The 21,559-nt window shown below is 44.5% G+C and overlaps 1 long non-coding RNA gene across 1 annotated transcript in view; it reads left to right on the top strand.

Moving 5' to 3' along the window:
• The window catches only part of LOC308471700, a 242,766-nt gene that overhangs the window by 41,988 nt on the left and 179,219 nt on the right, over positions 1-21,559 (top strand). The gene's annotated exons all lie outside the window — the stretch shown is intronic.

Genomic DNA, 21,559 nt, shown 5'->3' with positions numbered 1-21,559 from the left:
TCCTTTGATTTTTGATTTTTTTAAAGTATCTACTGCTGTGCTTCAAACTCCACCCCACCTGAGCTCTTCAGCACTCTGCAGGCAACATCCAGGACGGGAATGCCTTGTAATGCCTGTTGAAGGACATGCTCTCCCAACGCAAACAAGTGCTGAGAAGCTAAACTGGCTGGTGTATTTTTTTTAAAAAAAAGAAAGAATACACACTAGTGTCCACCTCTAAATTGTTTTAAGGTAAGAAAGAGACATATTCCCACTCTCTTCTCCTTCTTGAAATATGATACGAATGTGGACTTTTTGGAGTTTGAGTTGGCCTAATAAAGGTATTGGCCTAATATGGATTAGGGATGAGAGTGAATCCTTCTTACTTTCCCCATAAGAGCCTCTGGACCTATTTGTCTCCAATCTGGCAGGCTTAACCCACTCTGCAGGGGGCCCAGTGCCTGCAAATTCCACCCATTTTTGCCAGAAGCCTTGCCACGAGTTGGGAAGGGGGAGATTCAGCAAAGGCAACACCCTTGCAAGGGGCAGCATGGGACTGGAAGTGCCACTCCACTCTGCCGCACTGCCTCTGCTGCAAGATCTTGGTGGAAATTGGCGCTGATTCCAGCACTGCTTCCATGAGCAAGCGGGTCCCCCTCAGAAGCACTGTTTCGGGGATTTCCACCCCTTGAAGCAGCTGTTTCTCTGCACCTCACTATTGGTGGAAGGAAAATTTAATGCCATTCCATATATTTAAGGCACTCTTATGCCACTTTAGCGGCCATGAGTTCCCCCCAAAGAGTCCTGAGAACCGTCCTTTGTTAAGGTTGCTGGAAATCACAGCTCTGTGAGGGGTCTCCTAAGAACTCTTAGCACCCTTAACAAACTACAGTTCCCAGGACTATTTGTGGGAAGCCATGACATGCTTTATATTTAAATGCTTTACATACACATTGTGGATGTGACCCATATGTGAATCACTTTTGGTTTCCACTTTTGGTAGTGGAAAACGATGCTACACTTGTTTCTATTGTGCAATTTTCATAGAGACAAAGGAACTAGACTTATTTGTCCTTTCTAGGAAGTTCTCCAGAATAGTATGTGATAGCCTTCCTGGTCATTGACTTGCAAACTTCATATTCTCACCTCTGTAACATCTGTAAGCAACTTTCACAGAATTGCTAACGGGTGCTGGGTTTTTTAATCAGCATTTTTAAATCAGTGAAGAACACATTGTTACAGTGAGCCTTTCTGTATTCTTATGTTTCCACTGTATGGAATAAAAAGAATTGTTTTGGAACATGCAGGTCTGTGGACTATTAATAAACCTGAACGGACCTGAAAATAAAGACACATAAACCTAGATAAAAACAGCAAAATGAAGTATGAGGTAGCCAGATCATTTTCGCTTCTACTGGAATAGCCCCTATTTGCATACGGAATGCTATTAAAGCAGAGCAAATCGAAGTAAGTCACTGGAACGCTGCATGTGGATAAGGGGGGGGGGGGATTGTGAACCAGGTTACTCTGAAATTACCGCAGGAATACATTCAGTAGCAGTTGCGTTCACTTATTCCCATTTTTCAAAGGCTGTATTAATAACGCGATCATACTTTAATGGGCCAGATCCATCCTACTGTGTGTGGGGTGTTTTTTTTTCTTCTGAGCAAGAGCGCCTGGAATTATTTTGACCCCCTCGGGTGGCATATACAAATCCTGTTCACCGCAGACGCCTGCCACAACTTCCAAAGGTACACGTAGAGAATTTCTCTAGTTCCCTGCTGGCCTTGAAACCTAATTTCTAGCACGCCAGAGTTTTTTATTTTATTTTTATCCCCCTTCATTAATCATATTTGCTTAATAACCTTGTTGCATCTCAGCAGAGCAGGAAACTGACAGGGTCGCGTGAGGTAATTGTGAGGAGGCTCAGCTGGGGAGGAGAAGCGGTGGATGTGCTGTCACTCTCAGCCGCCGCATATGGAACAGATCCTTACTGATTTGCTTTCCCGAGCTCGCCCAAGAAGCTATATAGCAGGTGCCTGTTTCTAGCAGTGCCTCACTCTGCACCCCGCATAATAGAGTTGGCAATAGTAATATGGGGGTGGGGGGGGGGTTGATTGACAATTGGGGCTGAGCTGCGGTGTCTCACCAGGGATAATCAGGGTTGACACAGTAAGAAAAGATTACACATAGATCCCATCTATTCATTAGTTCATTGGAGGAGGAGGAGCTGCTCATTAAATGAAATCACAGCTGCTATCTGTAAACTATTTTTCCCGATATATCCCTGCAGGACAAATCCTGTCACCTCTGCTCTCTACGGGAGTCTCGTGAGCGCGCTCAGGTTATTCCAGATCCCTGTGTTTACACAGATGAGGATGGATTCCGCATTCCTTTTGTTCCCCCCCATTTCGTGCTGTTCCTTTGCTCAAATGGCATCCTCCTTTCACTGTTCCATCTCCCTGGCTTCCTAGATTATCATTATTGCAGCACAGGCAGCATTATGATTATAAATCTTTTTTAATTCATCTCGTTGCAGCATGATGCTCTGCGAATAAGGGCTGTAAAGTACTCTGCACAGTAAAAGTGTCACAGAAATAGCTGATAAATAATGCCACCTTGCGTGTTCTTTTCATTAACAGAAAGGGAATAATTAAGTGCAGCCACCTATGCGAATGCAATAAATAAGTAAAATTGCTGCCTTGTTGTATCGCTAAAGGCAAACCCGCACATAGATTCTGAGAAGGTTCAGCAATGCTGTTAATGTACTTCTAAACTTTTCTGCACAGTTGTGTGGAAATGCTGGGTCTTCACATATATCCCCAGAAATCTACACTACAGTGCATATATAGACTGTGTGGTCTGCATGGCCAACTTGCAAATTTAATTTCACTTACTTATTAGATTTATATCCTCCCTCTCTTCCAAGGAGCCAAACCACCAAAGGTCTCTCCATTTGTTCTGCTGAAAGACCAGCAACTTATGACTTATCCTCTTTCCATGCTGGCTGCTTATTACAATAACTCTGGAAATGAGAAATAGTTTGCTTGCCCTCCCTCCCTCCGTTTTCCTTTTGTGTCATGACTTTTAAACTGAAGGCCTGAGGGCTGGGCCTGTCTTTTCGTGACATTTGTGCACCCCTTAGGCTGAAGAGCACGGTAAACATGCTTCAGATAGATAAATAAAACAACAGAAAGGGAAAGAAGCATAAGGCCACCAAGGCCAGAACTCTGCTGCAAAGCAGGTTAATCTGTCCAGCCAGCCACCTCCTGCAGACCAATCCATACGACAGGTACACAAAGAGCTGCCTCATGCCGGATCACGACAGTGGTCCAATTAGTTCAAAATTGCCTACCCACGGGCGGGCAGTACCTCTCTAGGGCTTCAGACAGGAGTCTTTCCCAGGCATTGAACCTGGAACCTTTTGCATGCAAAATGCATGCTCTGCCGCTAAACTAAAGCCGCAATCACAGAGCTGGAAATGAGCACACCAAGGAATGAGCTCCAAGGAGACTCCGGCAAGCACACCAAACAGTAGGCTGCAGGAAAGTGGAGGAAGCAGGCTGGGGGTGTAGCATAAAGGCTAAGGGGTTGAGGGCAATGTGCATTCAGCATGCACATTTACTAAAATGCAAGTAGCAGCTGCTGGAGGATGCTGATAATTGCACCGCAGCCAAAGAGGAAGAGTTTAACCTTTTCCTCCCCGCCTGTGGTCCAGATGAAAATCTTTCTTTCAAAGTGGCTATTTGCAGTGGGAAGGGGGTGGGAATCTCACTGGTATCCATGGGGATTTCTTCCCAGGGCCAAACCCAAGAATGGGATGTAACTACAAGCCTGCTCACTCATCTGCGCTTGCTGTTTCCCCAACTCCATAAAATTAAACCGGACGCGAACTGGTTTGCATTTCACATTTTCCTGCTTAGGGACTTGGAATTATGGTTTTCTGAAAAGTATATGAAGCAAAGCATCCTCAGCACCCTTGAAAACAACAGCAGCAACAATTCCAGGGTTCTGTGGAGGCAGCTAGGTCAGAGAAACTGGTTTTGGGACCAGTTTTGTTTGTTTGTTTAGCAACCTTTATATGCCGCTTGATTGTAATAACACCTCAAAGTGGTTTACAAAAAAAAAAAAAATTATCAGTAATTCTTTTTAAAAAAAACCCTGTTAAAAACAATTCAATTTATTTAAAACATTCAAAAATAATTAAAATCAACAATAAGCTAAAAACCAGATTAAAACACACAGGAGACATTCCACTCGTCTGTATCATAAATGTGACCTCAAGTACTATTTTGTACTTGTCCTACATAATAATTTTTTTAAAAAACCCAGCTCAGTAGCAAGAAATTGTGCCAGGCCTCTCAAAGGGGGATAAGTCATTCATCCGTTTCTCTGAAACAGCATATTATGATGGATGCAACTGCCAGGTTACAGCTAATGGATAATGTGATATAAAACATAATTACTTGAGTGTAACAAATTCTTCTAAAAAGCCTTGTGTCCATAGAAACCTTACCAAAGCCAGTGGATTTATTGCAAACATTCAGAGAGAGTGGAAAAGAAGAAGCACTGCTGTATCTTGTCGAAGAATAAAATAGTAAAGATATGTGCAGAGTATGTTATATGAAAAGCAATTAATATCTGTTCTGTTTCTCCTGGCAGGATGCAGAATCACAACAATTAAACCCAAATGTCTAAGGGAATCTTAGAGCACCAGGCCAATGTCCTCAGGGCTAACCGACACATTGCATGCCAACGGATATGACTGTAGCCCAGCAGCCACTATTGAAGAAGAGTAGAACATAAGTGTATGATAAGAAAAGCCCTGCAGGATGAGGCCATAGGCCCATCTAGTTCAGCATCCTGCTCTCAGGCTGGCCAACCCCAGATGCTCATGGGAAACCCACAAAAAGGCCTGAGCACAACAGCACTCTTGCACTTGTGATTCCCACCAGCTAGAATTCAGAGGCATGCTGCCTCGACCGTGGGCATCTTGCAATACACAGGTTTGCTATCACTAAACAACTGGCCCTTGTGGGGCAGAACACCTGCCAAAAGGTTGTGTGAATCAGCCATTGGTTATGTTAGGCATGTTTTTGTGCTCTTCAGGGATCTAAAGGTCACAACTCGGACAGCCATTTTTAGTTGGCAAGATGGAGGTTGAGTGAGTGCCGTTTGGGCCCCTGCCTCCTGTACTAACCTCCTCTAGATACCAGCAAGCCTGGGTCCTGCAGGTTGTTGTTGTTATGCCACACATCTGACTGGATTGCCCGAGCCACTCTGTGTAGCTTCCAGCAAAATATAAAAATGCACACCAAAACATCAAACATTAAAAACTTCCTGATACAGGGCTTGGCTTTAAATGTCTTCTAAAAGTTATATGGTTGTTTATCTCCTGGACATTTGATGGGAGGGTGTTCCACAGGGCAGGCGTGACTACTGAGAAGGCCTTCTGTCTGGTTCCCTGTAACCTAACTTCTCGCAGTGAGGGAACTGCCAGAAGGCCCTCGGCGCTGAATGATGGGGGTGGAGACACTCCTTCAGGTATACTGGGTGAAGACAGTTTAGGGCTTTAAAGGTCAGCACCAACACTTTGAATTGTGCCCGGAAATGCACTGGGCGCCAATGTAGGTCTTTCAGGACCAGTGTTATATGGTCCCAGTGGCTACAGTTCTCTGCAAAACAGACATGCTGCAAATGCAAACCACTTTCATACACAGTGCACACAAACATAGCATTTAATGCACATTCAACGTATCTATTTTACACGTTTCTCACCTGCTTAGGGAGCCTGGGTAGGGAACATTTAGACTAGCCTATTTGCTTCTGTCCAGAAGGCTTTAAGCCCTCATGGCCTAGTGTGGTGATTTTAAATGAGGGCACTGTCAGAGCACAAACTGATGCCCCTGCAGGCCGCAATTCTAAGCACACTTCCCAGGGACAAAGCCTCACATAGAACTTCGTTCTCAGTAGACAAAGTGATCCACAGCTTGTTGTGAACTGCTCTTGTGAACAGCTGGTGTTAATGGTGCAATTGTCAGTCGGTGACGATGTATAGTCACTAGCTTAGATGGCTCAAAAGGTGGGGTTGGATAAATTCATGGAGGAAAGATATATCACTGCCCCATTTGTGAACTTCCCAAAGGGGTCTCATGAGATACAGGATCCTAAACTAGGTGGACCTTTGCTCTGATCTAGCAAGGCACTTCTTTGTATCTGGTTTTCACTGGAATGTAATATAGGTGCTTTTCTTGCCTATGGTCAACTCTTTCAAAATGTTTTAGATGCAGTTAAATTTTAAATGTTTTCCCCGGTATTTACTGAATGTTTTTAATTGTATAGTTCTGCTGCCCTGGGGTCCTTTGGGTAGAAGAGCTGGATAAAAATTTAAGAAGTGAACGAACCGGCTGCATTGAATTGCCACATGTGTATGATGAGAGGTCCATATAGAGAAAACATCTTATCAAGCTGTTTGGCAAATGGTTCTCTGCCAAATCCTTGGGCATCACTCTCCTCTCCCAGCCCCCAATTTGGTTGCTTCCTGGGCTGCAAGTAGAGCAAAGCCTCTCAATAAACAGTCTCAAGAACATAGCAAGGCACTTTTTTTTCCTTGTGATTGTTCGCAGATGCCACAGATATGTTAGGAGCACTCTTTTTTAACAGTTTGAGCACACCACAATTAGATCTCCAAACACCCAGAATGGCAGAACAGAGCGCTTCCATTCAATGCCAATTCTCACATTACAAAATTTCCCAGTACAATTTATTCAAGTGTAACGAAATAAGCACATGTCATTTCTTTCAGTGGTATATGCTAAACTAGCCGAAAACGAACTAAAACCATTCTTCTATGATCCATTTCTAGGATGTGCCTACCTTGCACACATGTAATAAAACCCATCCCCTCCCTTTCAAAAAGGGGTGTTTCTCAAATTAAAGGCATACTGCCGTTTGGTTACTGCACTGTAAACTCCAATGTACTTTGCAAATGGTATTTTAATTTTAACGAGGCACGTGTTTTAATGAGGCAAATACTTCATGTAGAACCAAGGGGCTTAATTGAAGACTTTGAGGGAGCTGGAATGTAATTGCTCTTAATGGCTCATCACCAGCTACCTGTTGTAAGCTGTTCCCTTTGCTAGTGGCACATTTGGATTCCTTTAGATTTTTCAGGGAAAGAGAACCATGAGGAAAAAGCTTTCATAGACTTACCCTACTCTGCAGTTTCTTCCAGGGGAGCTGACTTGGGCCCCAGGTTATGGGTGCCCAGTGAGCATGACCTCATGCGCACCATCAGACCTCGGCACCTGACTTCCAGTGTCACTCAGGAACTCAGGTTCCGAGAACTCGCGAGACCTCAAAAAGCATCTCCGAGGTCTCACGAGGTATCAGACATGACTTCCGGTTCTTCGTGAGGCACCATAAGTTGCATCGGGGCCTTGCAGTGTGGGTGCTGAGCACCCACAACAAAAAGTTTACTGGGTGCTTGGGCACCCAGAGTCCCCTGTAGTTGGCGTCCCTGGTTTCTTCAGTATGCTAGGTGATGTATAGAACATCAAAGTGGCATGTTCCCTTGCTGCTGTAATAGTCAACATATGGACAGTAGCACACTCTGAAGTTTTCATAGATATGCTCTGCCAAATTTCTCTGTGCAGCACCATAATATCTAGAGGTTTTCAACATGTGGGACATCATGTTCATGGCACAAGTGTCCATGCAGCTGCCAAACAGTCCTCACTCAACACCAGCATTCAACATTTGACAATATTTGCTTTTTGATGGCAATACTTGGTATTTGATATTTGTCAGCATTGGACAGCTGATATTTATTTCACAATTGACATGTGACAATATTCATTGTTTGATCGTTGACAAGCGATAGTATTTATTGTGTGGCAAAATGCTTTTGTTTTCAATGAAAACAATAAGAACAACCTAATAAAACAGTAAAAGTCACACCCTAGGAACACAATTCTTCTGAACTTAAGGAATTCTAAATCCCATTGCATTCAAAGGGAGAAAGATAAGCACCACTTTCATTCTCCTGTAGAAAGCAGTGGGGCTGAGATGTTCCTAAAATGGCTTGATCATGCCCCAGTGTTTTAAAGATCAAGAATTCAAAACTCAGATTATGAACTCCACTGTGCCTATGTTCTTTTTGATAGGGTAAGACAATCAAAAGGCAAACAAGAGCAAATGAGCAATATGGCGAAAAGAACAATAGGAAAGCTAACACTAGAACAACAATACCAGGATATGACTGTTGCCTAAGAGTGGGCTGAGCATAATGGTCAGCCAAATGTCATATGATCTCTGTCTCCAAGCAAGTAGAGATTGGGAAGGAATCTCTTAGGTTCACATTTTAATGCACTTCAGTCAAATCTGTGCCTCTCCTTTTAATAAACTGGCCTTCACTGACCTGGCATCCTTTAGTGCTTTGGGCTCCAGCTTTCTTCGGCCCCAACCAGCTGATGGAAGTCGTAGTCCAACACATCTGGAGGGCACCAGGGTTGGGAAAAGATGCCATAAGCAAAGTAGACTGTGGCCATCTTTCAGAATTTGTATGTATCTGGATTTTGTGGTGCAGTTATCAATCCAAAACACACACCACAATAGAAATATTAGTGAAAGTAACATACTGCAAACTACATTAAATCTGAGGAAATGGCTTGCAAAAAGGTGCACGTTAGGCAAAATTGTGTTTGAAAATTCATATAGTAGGAGAAATGCCCCCCCCCCATGTATACAAATTTTAATGCAGACTTTTTAAAGGGAAGAATTTCTAAAAATGTTTAGGGGTACTCTCATTTTCCTACTCATATTGAAATACTGCCCCTCAATGAGGCCAAACTTAGATTCACAAAATGTATATGCGTACCCCTGTAGGTATATGCGCACCCCTGCATCCCCCCAGAAAAAAGCACTCGTGTGTGTGTGTGTGTGTGTGTGTGTACACACACACACACACACACACACACACACACCCCATCTGGCTAGGATGCTCTAGCCACTCTTAAGGTTAGAAACTTAAAAGTTAGAAAAATGGGGCGAGATGAGAGAATCTGAAAGTGGCAAATTTGTCTATCCTTACAAGGATGTGAACCAAAGATCTGCCATTTTTCTTCAGTTCCTAGGAACTAAAGTAACATGGCTGTTGAACTTAACTGCATTTACATCCATATCTTCCTCCACATAGCTCAGAGTGACATTTAAGCCTCAAACCAATCATTTAAGTCTTCAATCCTGGGAAATAGGGTTGGGCTGATATGTCAAGCAGGGATCTCAAACTGGGTTTCCTCCTCCCATACCAAAACATGCTGGCCGCAACACCGTACTAGTGGTCTCTAGACAGGAATAGACCCGTTTGTGCAAAATAGAGATATCAGCAACAGTTAGCCAGGATGCTTAAGGGAGTCTGGGCTAAGACCCAGCGTTTCCTTTCAATGCTAGGGCTTTGTACAGAGCATATGAAGTGGGACATTAATGTGTTTGCAATGATGCCTCCTGCTAAGGGATAACCTTCCTGCCTTCAACAGCACTTTTCCAGACATTGCTTGTATTGTACAGCCATTTCCCCTCCCCATCCATACTTATTCATAAAATCTGGTAGGAATTACCCATTCCCCATGCCAGCTTGAACAATATGATTTTAAAAGGTTTAAAGGCTGTGTTCTGGTGGCTCTTCGTGCTTTTTCCAGGGAGCACAAGAGAGTGCTCCTGCCAGCACGTTTTTACCGCGCTGACTTTGCTGCTCCCTCTTTCCATCCTAGAATGCTACAGCGACTCAGCTGGATGGAGGTCACCATGCCATCTGCAGCTTGTCTCTCTCTCATCACTGGACCCCTGGGATGCACATCTTCCGGAATGCGCTCCCAGACATGTCACGTGACCTGCGCCTCACCCTCACCCCCCAAAAAGCACTTTGGGGAGCGAGATCTTGTGCAGGATCGCTGCCCCCCCAAAGCACTTTTCAGGGGGAGGGGCCACAGTGTGCAAGCGCACAAGATCACAGCACCCAAAATGGCCACCGAGATCTCACAGTTAAAAAATAGGATGTCCCATTTTTCCTAGGGCACTTGGAAGGTATGTTTCATGCACTTAGCTGAGGGGGACTTGCAGGTGCTATTTCTTTCATTCCACAAATTATCTCTCCAGTGCCCTGCAGCCTTCCTGGGTGCCTGCACTTCACTTTAAAGCCCAGAGAGAGCCATCATGAGGTAACTCCTCCCATGGGCCTTTTTCAGAACAAGAAGTATGGACAGCCAGGGATATGGCAGAGTACTGGATAAATGTTTACTGGGAAGAAACGCACACTAACTACCTCACAGTGATAAGGTTAGCTCAAAACCTCACAGTCACCGAAATTCTGAGGAAATTCTAAAGCGCCATCAGAATGAGATTGAGAACATGCTTCTGAACACCAGTTGCTGGAAACCACAGGAGGAGGCAGTGCTCTTGTGCTCAAAATCCTACTTGCAGGTTTCCCACAGTTTGGCCACTGTGGGAACTGGATGCTGAGCTAGATGGGCCATTGGCCTGATTCAACAGGCTCTTCTTATGATTTATGTTCTTATATTGGTTGTGGATTTCAATACAACACTAATTCATATAGTGTTACTCTATATACTCTTGCTACTACAGTGGTACCTGAGATTACAGATGCTTCAGGTTACAGACACTTCAGGTTACAGACTCCACTAACCCAGAAATAGTACCTCAGGTTAATAACTTTGCTTCAGGATGAGAACAGAAATCGCGTGGTGGTGGCACGGTGGCAGCGGGAGGACCCATTAGCTAAAGTGGTACCTCAGGTTAAGAACAGTTTCAGATTAAGAACAGATCTCCAGAACAAATTAAGTTCTTAACCCGAGGTACCACTGTAATTCATATAATGTTGCTTCCCTTTTCCTGAAAAAAGAAGCTCTTCCAGAAAACGCTGGCCTACTTTGCCCAGGAGTTTTGTTATGATGCCACCATCTTCAATTCTCTCCAACCTCTTCTCTCCCATGTCCCTTTGCCTCACACACCCTAAGAGAGAAAAGAGAACTCTAGGCCGGAGCCAGTTCTTGTCTCTTTCTTCCCCTGTCATTCCCTTTATTGCGCTGCTTGTGTCTGCTTGTTTGCTTGGAGAAGAAGGAGGGGTGGGGGTTGAGATTGTGCAAGCCGGAGTTGCTAAGCAGCTGCCTTTTTTATTTTTTATGGCTGGAAGTCTATTGTCTCCTTTGTTTCCAGCAGTGCCAATGTGACCCAGGTGGCAACACACCTGCCACTCACGCCTGTGCCAAAGCAGCCTGAAAGAATTCCAAAGGCAACAAGACTGAAAGTGACAATTGGGGGAGGGAGGAGAACTGCAAGGACTTCCCAGATTCAAATATAAGCAGCACACCCCAGAAAATCCCAAATTCATGTAAAAGGCTCTGGATGTGGATAGAGCCAAAGATAAAATTCAGCATTATAACATTTGGTCTGGCTGGCCGCAGTGAGAACAGGGTGCAGGATTAGATGGGGCCATTGGCCTGATCCAGCAGGCTCTTATGTTATTACGTTCTCAATAGAGCGCCCTCCCTGTGGAACGCCATCCCTTCAGATGTCAAGGAGATAAAGAACTACACAACTTTTAGAAGACATCTGAAGGCAGCCCTGTATCGGAATTTTTTTAATGTTTGATGTTTTATTATGTTCTTATATATGCTGTAATCTACCCAGAGTGGCTGGGGAAACCCAGCTGGATGAGCAGAGTATAAATAATGAAATTGTTGCTGTTGTTGTTGTTAAATTTTTGGTATGCCGGAGGTGCCACAATGTGTAGCCTACTGTGCCCTGCCCTTATCTGAGTGAACTGTTGGGTCCACCACATTATCCTTATTTACCTCCCACAATACCCCAGAGGTTGTTTCCCCCTTTGCCTTAGTCCTCTTTCTCTTTGGCCAGAATTTGCACAGCCCTGCCCAACACCAAGTGGTCTGGACGCTGTGCTGGCTTCTGTTGGGTATGCTGTTAATAACGCCTGTAGACAAGATGGCTTAAGTTGGAAAAAATTCCATTTGCAAGCAATGGGTTGCCCCAGATGACTACCTCCATCTTTTCTACCCCATACACTCAGCTCCAGTCAGAACATATTACACCAATATTATATCAGTTGTTCTGCTTGCCAGTGCATTTCTGGGCCCAGTTTAAAGTTATGTTGGTCACCTGTAAAGTCCAGAATGGTTGCGGACCAGGTTACCTAAAGAACCACCTGCTCCCATACCTTAAGATTCTGTTCTGGAGCCCTACTGAGGTCCTTAGATGTAAAGGAAATCCAACTTGCAGGTACATGGACCAGGGCATTTTCGGCAGTGGACTCAAAACTGTGGAATGCATTACGACTTGATATTCAGCAGGCCTCATCCATGGACAATGTGAAGTGTGCCTTAAAGACCCCCCCCCCTTCATTATGGCCTATAGCAGTTAATTATGCCCCAGAGGTAGTCTGCGCACGCGTGGGTTGCAATTTGGTGCTTCTGCGCATGCGCAAAGTGCAATTTAGCACTTCTGCGCATGCGCGACTGCCAAAACCCGGAAGTAACCCGTTCTGGTACTTCTGGGTTTCGGTGGTCCACAACCCGAAAAAACGCAACCTGAAGCGTCTGTAACCCGAAGTATGACTGTATAGACTGTAAACTGCATTGAGGAGATTTATGAAAAACATTAATACAAATGTATCCAATAAACATAGATGTTCAATAGCATGGAGGACAAAATGGAACCCTGATGGGCACCACAGGACGATTCCAATTGTGCAGAACCGTAGGCTCCAATAACTACTTTCTGGGAGCAGCCCTGGAAGCAGGAGCAGAATCAGTGAAGTACAACACAGCTTCCCAAGATGCTCCAGAAAAATACCAGGGCGACCAAGACATTTTCAGTGCCCTGAAAAGGACTGAAGCCAGACTGGAATGCATTCAGGTAATCAGTTTCCTCCAAGCATGCCTGAAGCTAGAACTTCTTCAACACCTTGCCCCCAAAGGGAATTTTCACCACGGAACGATAGTTGTTTAACCCTTCTGGGTCTAGGGAGGTCTTCTTCACCAGATGCACCACCACCTCCTTCTAGGCAGATGGAGCTTTTTCCTCCCCCAGTGAAGCGTTCGTTGATCACTCCCTGGACCCACCTGGTCAGACCCCTATGGCTAGCTATAAGAAGAAAACATGGGCAGGGGTTAAGGGGGCAGGTGGCCAACCATGGTTCTTCAAACTTGCTTATCCATCTCCTCAGGCCACAATGATAGAAACCGATCCAGTACAGATGGAACGTGCAGTGTTCTGGACTTGCTCTATCTGTCTTGGGGACAGAGTAAATATCTACCAGGACTGAGTAAATATCCACAACCTGTTGCGATTTTGATTTCCATATCTCATGGTGCAATATCTCCCAAGGCAAATATGGGATTATGCACCCTGTTTCTTGGTATAGATCTACAGGTTCAAACAGAGGAGACTTAGGCTTCTATGGTATGCTTGCCCAACTTACTTTTTCCAGCTATAAAATGTGAGAGTTATGTAAGCGGGGAGTAACAACTCTCTATGGGAAACTGCAATCAGCTTTGGTAGAAAATATTATCAGCTGTCTTTACAAATCTTGCATACTGTAAGTGTGATAAAGGGACATGCACGCAAATGTTGAGGGCACTTAAGGGTACATGGGGAGGGGAGTTATCATGCAAATCAACATGAACCTGAAATAATCTAAATATTAGTTTGATGTGGCTCAAGTTCTTTAATGCATCAATTTAATTTACTTCTGAATGATTGTCTGCTGTATTCCCACACAGACATGCACACACAGCCGTAGCCCTGGGAATCCTGCAGCCGGACACAGTAATATTCCCATGTTTCAAGAAGCAACTTTCCCAAAATACCATTTCAGGACTAGAGGCATAGGCTAAGATCCTGCCTGTTCCTTGGGCTTGTGAGGACCACTTCAGATTCCAACAAACAATGGCTTGCTCTCCATGGTCAGGAGATTATGTGCCAAAGGCAAAAGGCTTGCGATGGTGGAGTGGCTTTCAAAAAGTGATAAATGTAAGGGATGACTGCACATATCAGGCTGGCCACAGGCAATGATAGAACCAGGATAATGTGCAGCAATTTCAAACAGCCATTGCCGCCTCCCATGTGCAATAAGAATCTGCACTCAAACTCAAAGCCTGAGAGTTGTTTATGGATGTTTGAAGCAACCTGAAAATGACTCCACTAAGCACCTGCATTTTGCTCTGAGGTGTTCTCCTGTACAGGCTGGCACTGCACTTCAAACTCCTCCTCCAATTGCAAGAAAGTTTTCCTTCCCTGCAAGGAAAAAAAAAGCTCCTGTTTTTCTGCCTCATTCTCAGGGCAATTTCTTTTATCGTTTTGGTGGGTGTGAGGCAAAGCTTACCTTATCATGGCAAGATAGCCATGGGTGGTGTGTGTTTTCGCTTCCATTAAACATTTACCCAGCACTCCTGGCTGCCCACACTTTCTGATCTGGGGGGTGGGGGTGGGAGAACTTACCTTGGCAGAATGTCTTCCCTGGAGCAGTAACTAAAGCACAAGAATCTGGGGAGGCTGGCAACCAAGCACCTGAGATCATTTTGCTTTCTAATTTTGTTTTAAAGGGAAGTGTTTCCTTTAACACTGAGAGCCGGTGTGGTGTAGTGGTTAAGAGCGGTAGTCTCGTAATCTGGGGAACCGGGTTCGCATCTCCGCTCCTCCACATGCAGCTGCTGGGTGACCTTGGGCGAGTCACACTTCTCTGAAGTCTCTCAGCCCCACTTACCTCACAGAGTGTTTGTTGTGGGGGAGGAAGGGAAAGGAGATTGTTAGCCGCTTTGAGACTCCTTAAAGGGAGTGAAAGGCGGGATATCAAATATCTTCTTCCTCCTCCTTTTACCTTAAAAAAAAACACCTTAAAAAATAACAACAAACAACAGTCAAGCACACATAGGCACCCTCCTTGCTTTCCTGTTTACAGAAAAAAGCGCAGCCTAGGATGTTATAGATCTCTCAGGAAGTGTTGACACCTGGGAAGGCTGCAGAATGCAAATCACCAGAGAGACGACTTGTAGTGTGAAAGAAAGGACACTTACACGGCTCCTCGGCCACCTCAGAAGTAAAAACTCTGCACCCCATCCTTAAGGATTTCATTGAAATGTTATTTACTCTTTGATGATGTTAAAAAACAATTTCTCTTCCCATTAACCACTGGAGAATGGTTGGGGGGTGGGAAGTGAGATGGAATTTGAGACACAGCATTAGTAAAGGCTAAGCTGAGGAGTTAACCATGTTGTGTGCTGGTCAGTGTGCTGTGCTTACTGGCAGTGAGTTAATTAACCGGGTCTGTTCTGTAAACTGAGGGGCTGAATTATGTCTCTACTAGGAAGAGGGATGACACTCCAGCTAGGCAACTTGCCACAATTCAGTGTAAGAGATTTGAATTTGTGGTCTGACCACAAACAACCCCACTCAGATTCCTCCTCCTGGCCTTCCTTTCATTGCTGTGGATGACTCTTCACAACTGCTCCCCCTTGGCCTGCTTGTTAGAATTTAGCTTTCAAAAAAATCAATGAATGGGCGCCGCATATTGACACATTCTGGTTTGATGACTTCTGCTAAAATTGTAATCATGAAAAACGGGTGAAGTATAAAAATGCCTTCTATAAAAAAGAGCAAACAAGAAGGGGCCTGCTGGAGCAGGCTAGAGCAGGCATAGGCAAACTCAGCCCTCCAGATGTTTTGAGACTACAGTTCCCATCATCCCTGACCACTGGTCCTGTTAGCTAGGAATGATGGGAGTTGTAGTCCCAAAACATCTGGAGGACCAAGTTTGCCTATGCCTGGGCTAGAGGTTCATTAACTCCAGCATGCTGATTCCAATCAGATGCCTCTCGGAAGGCAAGGCCTGATCCCTGCCACTTTCATTCTCAGCTTCTCTCCTGCTCACATTCCTCTCTTTACCACCATTCCTATGGACATAATGGTATGTTGTGAGTGACATCCTAGAAGTTCAGAAAACAGAAAAAGACTTTAACCCCCACATACATAGGCAGGTGATTAATGGGAAGAGGGCACCCCAGCTTTGAAATTCCCTCCCTGGTTCATTTGGCACCATCATTTTTGCCACTTGGGCCCTTCGGTTCTGCTTCCCTAAGCTTTTAACTTAAAGCATCATGTACAAACTAAGTAGCTTTGCTCCTAACAAGCCAGGATCTGCAGCTAAGGTTTGTTCTCAGCTTGCTGATGATGGTTTGTTGAGGCAAAACAAACCACATTTCCCAAGTTGCACATAATTCTAAGACAGGCACTATGTATTTGTTTCCTCCATGTGTTACCAAGGAGGTGCATTCTCAGCAGACCCTCCACCAAGGTTTACCGCAGTGTGCTTACAGGAGCTCATTCAGAAAATGCAGCCAGACAGATTTGCCTTAATGTTGCTGGGGCCAAAAAGCTGGGGCCAAAAAAGGCAGCATTGTGTGATCCTTTCGTTTATTAAATGTAACATCTCTGAGTTGGCCTGAGGCGCTGGAGGGACAGTTTGAGAGCTGCCTCTTCGATGCTGTGGCAGTTGCCCTGTGAATGTGCCACACAGGCAGGCTCCGTGCTATTTCTTTCACCGTTTTCTGTTCAGTCAACAAGCAAATTTTGCCATGGTAACCACTCTCGCATAAGAGACATTCACAGCAGTGCTCCACTCTGCTTGCGTGCATCTTCTTTGACTTGGCTGAATCTTTCCATTGGCTGCAAGAGAGACAGAGGCTTTTCTTTCTTTGCTTGCTCTTTCCTTTGCCTTCCTGGCCCTTTTCATTGGAGTGCACAGCTGGGGACGCTCAACTTTAATTTTGTGCTTGCCCGTTTACACTCCCTAAGGCTGCAACCCCACTTACTTGGGAGTGGCAACAGGCAATTCTGTCAGTTTCAGTTTACTTGAGCTTCCCGGTCTTAAATTCAGTTCTCCATGTTCCTGGAGCAAATTGCAACTAACTGACTCCCCCCCCCCAAAAAAAACATCCCCTTGAAAGTTCACCAGGATTTTAGTGTGTCTTTCTCTTAATATACACACTTTTTGTATGTTGTTTTGAGTAATATGCCTATTTTTGCAAGCAATTTCCCTTAATATAACACATTTTTTTGTTTCGTAAAAATTATACACTGCTTGATTGTTGGAACAAACCTCAAAGTGGTTTATTATTCTTATTAATGTATGCATTTCTGTGCACATTTCCCCCTATTGTATCTATTGTACACACTGCTTGGTTGCAGAACCACTTCGCAAAATTCAGAGAAGTGTGAATTTTGAAGGATAATTGTGTTTGGGTTCTTGTATTGTTTCAAGAAGTGAAAATTAGGCTGTTTTTCATTAAGATACAACAAAAGTGACTCTCTCCCCTAACTCTACTTGGGAGTGAACCCCCACTGGATTCAATACAGCTTACCTCTGAGCAGACAGGTTTAGAATTGAGCTGCAAAGCATTGCAACTCTTCTTGCTCCACTGGGGACGAATGGTGGCAGAAGGAGCGCAGTCTGGAGGACCTGTTGCTGTAACAGGTTTGACAGCAGGCAAATGTAGCCTTGATTAATGTCCCAATGAGAGACTCCTCGGAACCTCACACTGTTCATAAACAAAGAGAAGTAAACTAATATAAGTAGAACTATTACCTGATTAAATGTCCTGGTCAATTAATTGGTTCAATCTTTGCCCATTTCAGCAGCACCACCTTTGAAGAGGTATTCCTCATTATCCTTTACACACTTGACACTTGCAGTATTTATAAGTACTTCTTTGAAGAAATTTTCTGGCTATTTTTTTTGGGGGGGGGGCACCTTTTTGATATAATGTATTTAAATGATTTGGCAGGTAAATGTTACAGCCCTAAATGTAATAAATAATCAGAGCCTTATTGGATCAGACCAAAGGTCCTTTTAGTTCATCATCCTCTCCTCACAATCCTCACGGTGGCTAACCAGCAGCCTATAGGAAGCCCTCAAACGGAACCTGATAGCATTGGAGTCCTTGTGGTGGGAAATGGAGCAAACTTTAGTACACATTCTTGGCACCCTAATAAACCTGGAACTGCTTCTCTCTCTCTCCCGCCCTCTCTCTCTTTTCACTGAGTGCATGTGGTTAATTAAAGCAAAGCAGTCGCATGCCCAGATCCTGGTTTTACACACCCGCAAAGCCTTCAAAAGTGCATAGAGAGGTGGTGCAATAACATGTGGGCTCCTTTAAAAATACAAATCTCTAGATAAGAGTCTGGGTGCGTTTTCAAGCAAACCTATGAGTGCTTCACTAGAAAAGCAAGGCTGGGGAGTGGGGGGGGGGGGAGAGAAGGCATCCTCTCACTACCAAGAAAATAAATAAAATGGTGTGGATATGTTTTTTTTTTTATCAAAGGCCACCACCTGAGTTCTAAGGGATCACTCAGTGTTGTTGTTGATGTTGTTGTTTTTCTGGGGATCAAAGAGAACTAGTGAGAACTTCAGCAAAATGCTGTCCTTCAGGATTCCTGCCATTCCACTGCCCTCCTTCCCAGGTTTTCCACCCTTCTCCTGCCACAGCCAGTCAGCATTCCATTGCCATTCAGCATACTCAGTCTCTCACTGGGCTGTATTAGGTTGTTCCCCCTACCTTTTTTTATACGCCTGCAAAACCTGGGGTTCCCCTGAGCCTGTTGGTACTTTGTGGATAACTTGTGTGTGGATACTGCAGCCTCTCTATAGCCAGGCTTTTGGCTGATGAAAAACCATCAATGGCCTTTTAAATGTGTTTGTGGAAGAAGGGGGCGGGTTCTTGGTTTGTTTCTGTGTTTGTTTTATTATGAATGTTGTGTTTCCATTTTGTAATTTCATGTTTGAACTGCCCTGTCATCTTCAGACGAAGGGCGGTTATATGCATTTAATAAATAATAATTAAAAAATTAATTTTGCTGCTCAAGCCATGGCACTCACCTCTGAACATCGGAAACAGGAGGGAAGCAATTATTCTAGGATGATTTACTAGTAGTTGGTGGACCATGAGAGTCTTAATTTCAGGGTCGTGGGTTCAAGCCCCTCGTTGGGCAAAAGATTCCTGAATTGCAAGGGGTTGGGCTAGATTGCCTTTGTGGTTCCTTCCAACTCCAATGATTCTGAGTCTATTAAAACATGACACCTGCAAGGTTTAAAGGGAACCCATACCTGGAGCTGTATGCTGATGCTCTGATAGGTCGAAAAGCCTGTAACCCTGAAGACTTCCCTGTGGGTACTCAGTGGTAAAGGAAAGGAGTTTACAACATGCCCAGCAGCTTTTAGTTCTCTGTTCTTAGGCCACACACTGAGTCTCTGGGAATCAAAAATTCTAAGCAGGTTCCAGGGCTCACCCCTGACAAGCTCCAACTCCAAATCAAGCCCCGCTGATAGCACTATTTGATTTGTCAAAAAGCAATATTTACTTGGGAATTATTGTACATACAGTCGAGCAGAGGCTATGTCAATATTAAGTTGTATGCAGCTGTAATAAGTACAATGGATTCTGGCTACTACTTTCTCACACCTTCGCCATTTTATTGACATTTACTGACACTTAACTCATTTACTCTGGGCACGAGGGCACGGTGGAGGTGCCGGCCGTTTGTCTTCCAAGTTCCGTGCACTTTCAACCGCTGCATCTCCACCTCTTCTCTAGCTCTGAAGGGACTTTTGCAAGACTCAAAACAAAAAAAGAGTAACAAGAAATCACAACCAGCCTGGCAAAAACAAAACAAACAAAAAACCCCACCTGTGGACATTAACGTGGCAAAAGTGTGAGCCTTTCTGTTTAGCAGAACCCTGTGCCTTTGGCAATTGCGCGACAGGCAAACCATCTGTGGGCACTGCTTTGCTCAGCACAAAGTTGCAGTGATGTGAAAGGTTTCACTTGTTGCTATGCAGCCGTGAAAAGAGACCAGGAACCCAGACAGAAAATGAACCAGTCTAAGTAGCAGCATCTTGCAAATAAATAATCTCTTCTGGCGTGTGCACCATAACACCAAATCTGATCACGGTGCTAATTCAACATTCGGCTGACTGAGCCAAACCACACCATTGGTAGAGCATCTGCCCTGCAGGCAGAAAATCCCAGGTTCAACCACAGCATCCCCAGGTAGAGACGGAAATGCTCCCTCTTTTGACACCCTAAAGAGCTGCCTCTAGTCAGTGTGGATAACAGACCAATTTAGACAGACCAATGGCCTGACTCCAAGGCAGCTTCCTAGTCCTGTAGGAATTCCTTTTGTGCAGATCTCCTGGAAGCTCCACCACTCCCATTCCTTAGACAATTCTCAGCAGGTTGTTCCCATTTTACTCTAACCAACTTGTGGCTGAGCTGAGCTGTGGACCAACCTTCACTCAGGAGGTTATGTGTGAGTATGTTGCCAGTGAATCATCATTCTCCTTCCTCCGTGGAAGATAAAGGTGAACCACAAGCACAGTCATCATCATATGTGCTCCATGAACATACGCGGTTGTTCACATACCTGCAGCCACGAAAGGGCAACACCCTCATATGCTGATAAGGTCGTTGGCAACAACCCCCTTTGGGAGTGCATCAGTTTCTTGGGGAAAATATTAGTTCCCCGTGTGTTTCAAACAAACTTCGTTGGGGGAAACCAGCAACAGAAACCACTGGGAGAAAATAATTCTATAAACATGCATCTATCTTTGGCATACTTGGTTATCCTTGGAGGACAAGTTGCACAGAATGAATTGAGACCTTGAAAGGGAGACTGAAACGTAACACTGCTGAATTACAACTCTGAATTACGATGCTTTGAATCAAGATAAAGGTGATTTTAAAAATACCACACGACTTAGCTTTCCAGTGCCCGGATGTCTGTATTATCTGAATGGCAGCTGCATGCATTTTTTGTGGTTTTATACTGTTTTCATTTATTATATTATATTTATTGTACTTTTGCTGCATTGTTTTTCTTTTGTATTAATATTGTGGGGGTTGGGGGGGGGCGTTAGGCCAACAAGCCCTGTGTGCAATTGCATGGTTCCAGGAATGTAGTAAAAATTCACTAAAACCACTGTCCATTTATTTTTGGCTAAAATCTGAAACACCAACTTTGTAGAAGCAGTTTTGTGGTCTGAAATAGCCACACAGGGCTGGCCCCCTGCCCCTAGCCAACTAGGCAGGGACAGCTGCTGCCATATAAGCAGGGGCACTAGTGATCCTGCTTGCTTTGCACCATCGCCTGTTGGTCCAGTGGTGTCTGACTCAGGGACTGTTTGCCGCCAAGTCCTCAAGCGCTGCCTGGCTGGCATAGAGTGGAATTCAAAGCTGCGCAAAGGGATTGTTCCACCAGGGCAAGCATTTTGGCTTGCCAAACAAAATGATCTGCCTCTCATCCCACCATGAACTGTTCCAGGGTCTCCCTCTTGACAATCCTGCAGGTGAGGAAAGCCCCGTTGCACAAGCAGAAGCCTTTTCTGCCTGTGGAAAGCAATCCAAAACATAAGACTTATTTTAGGGTTGCCGTATTTCAAAAAGTGAAAATACGGACACAAAAGTTGTTGAGCTTCTCTCTCTCTCTCTCTCTCTCT

This window comes from Podarcis pityusensis (assembly GCF_964106645.2).
Source record: "Podarcis pityusensis genome assembly, chromosome: 2".
Classification (NCBI taxonomy): Eukaryota; Metazoa; Chordata; class Lepidosauria; order Squamata; family Lacertidae; genus Podarcis; species Podarcis pityusensis.
The sequence above is the reverse complement of the archived record's forward strand: the minus strand, read 5'-3'. Positions and strand labels throughout refer to the sequence as shown.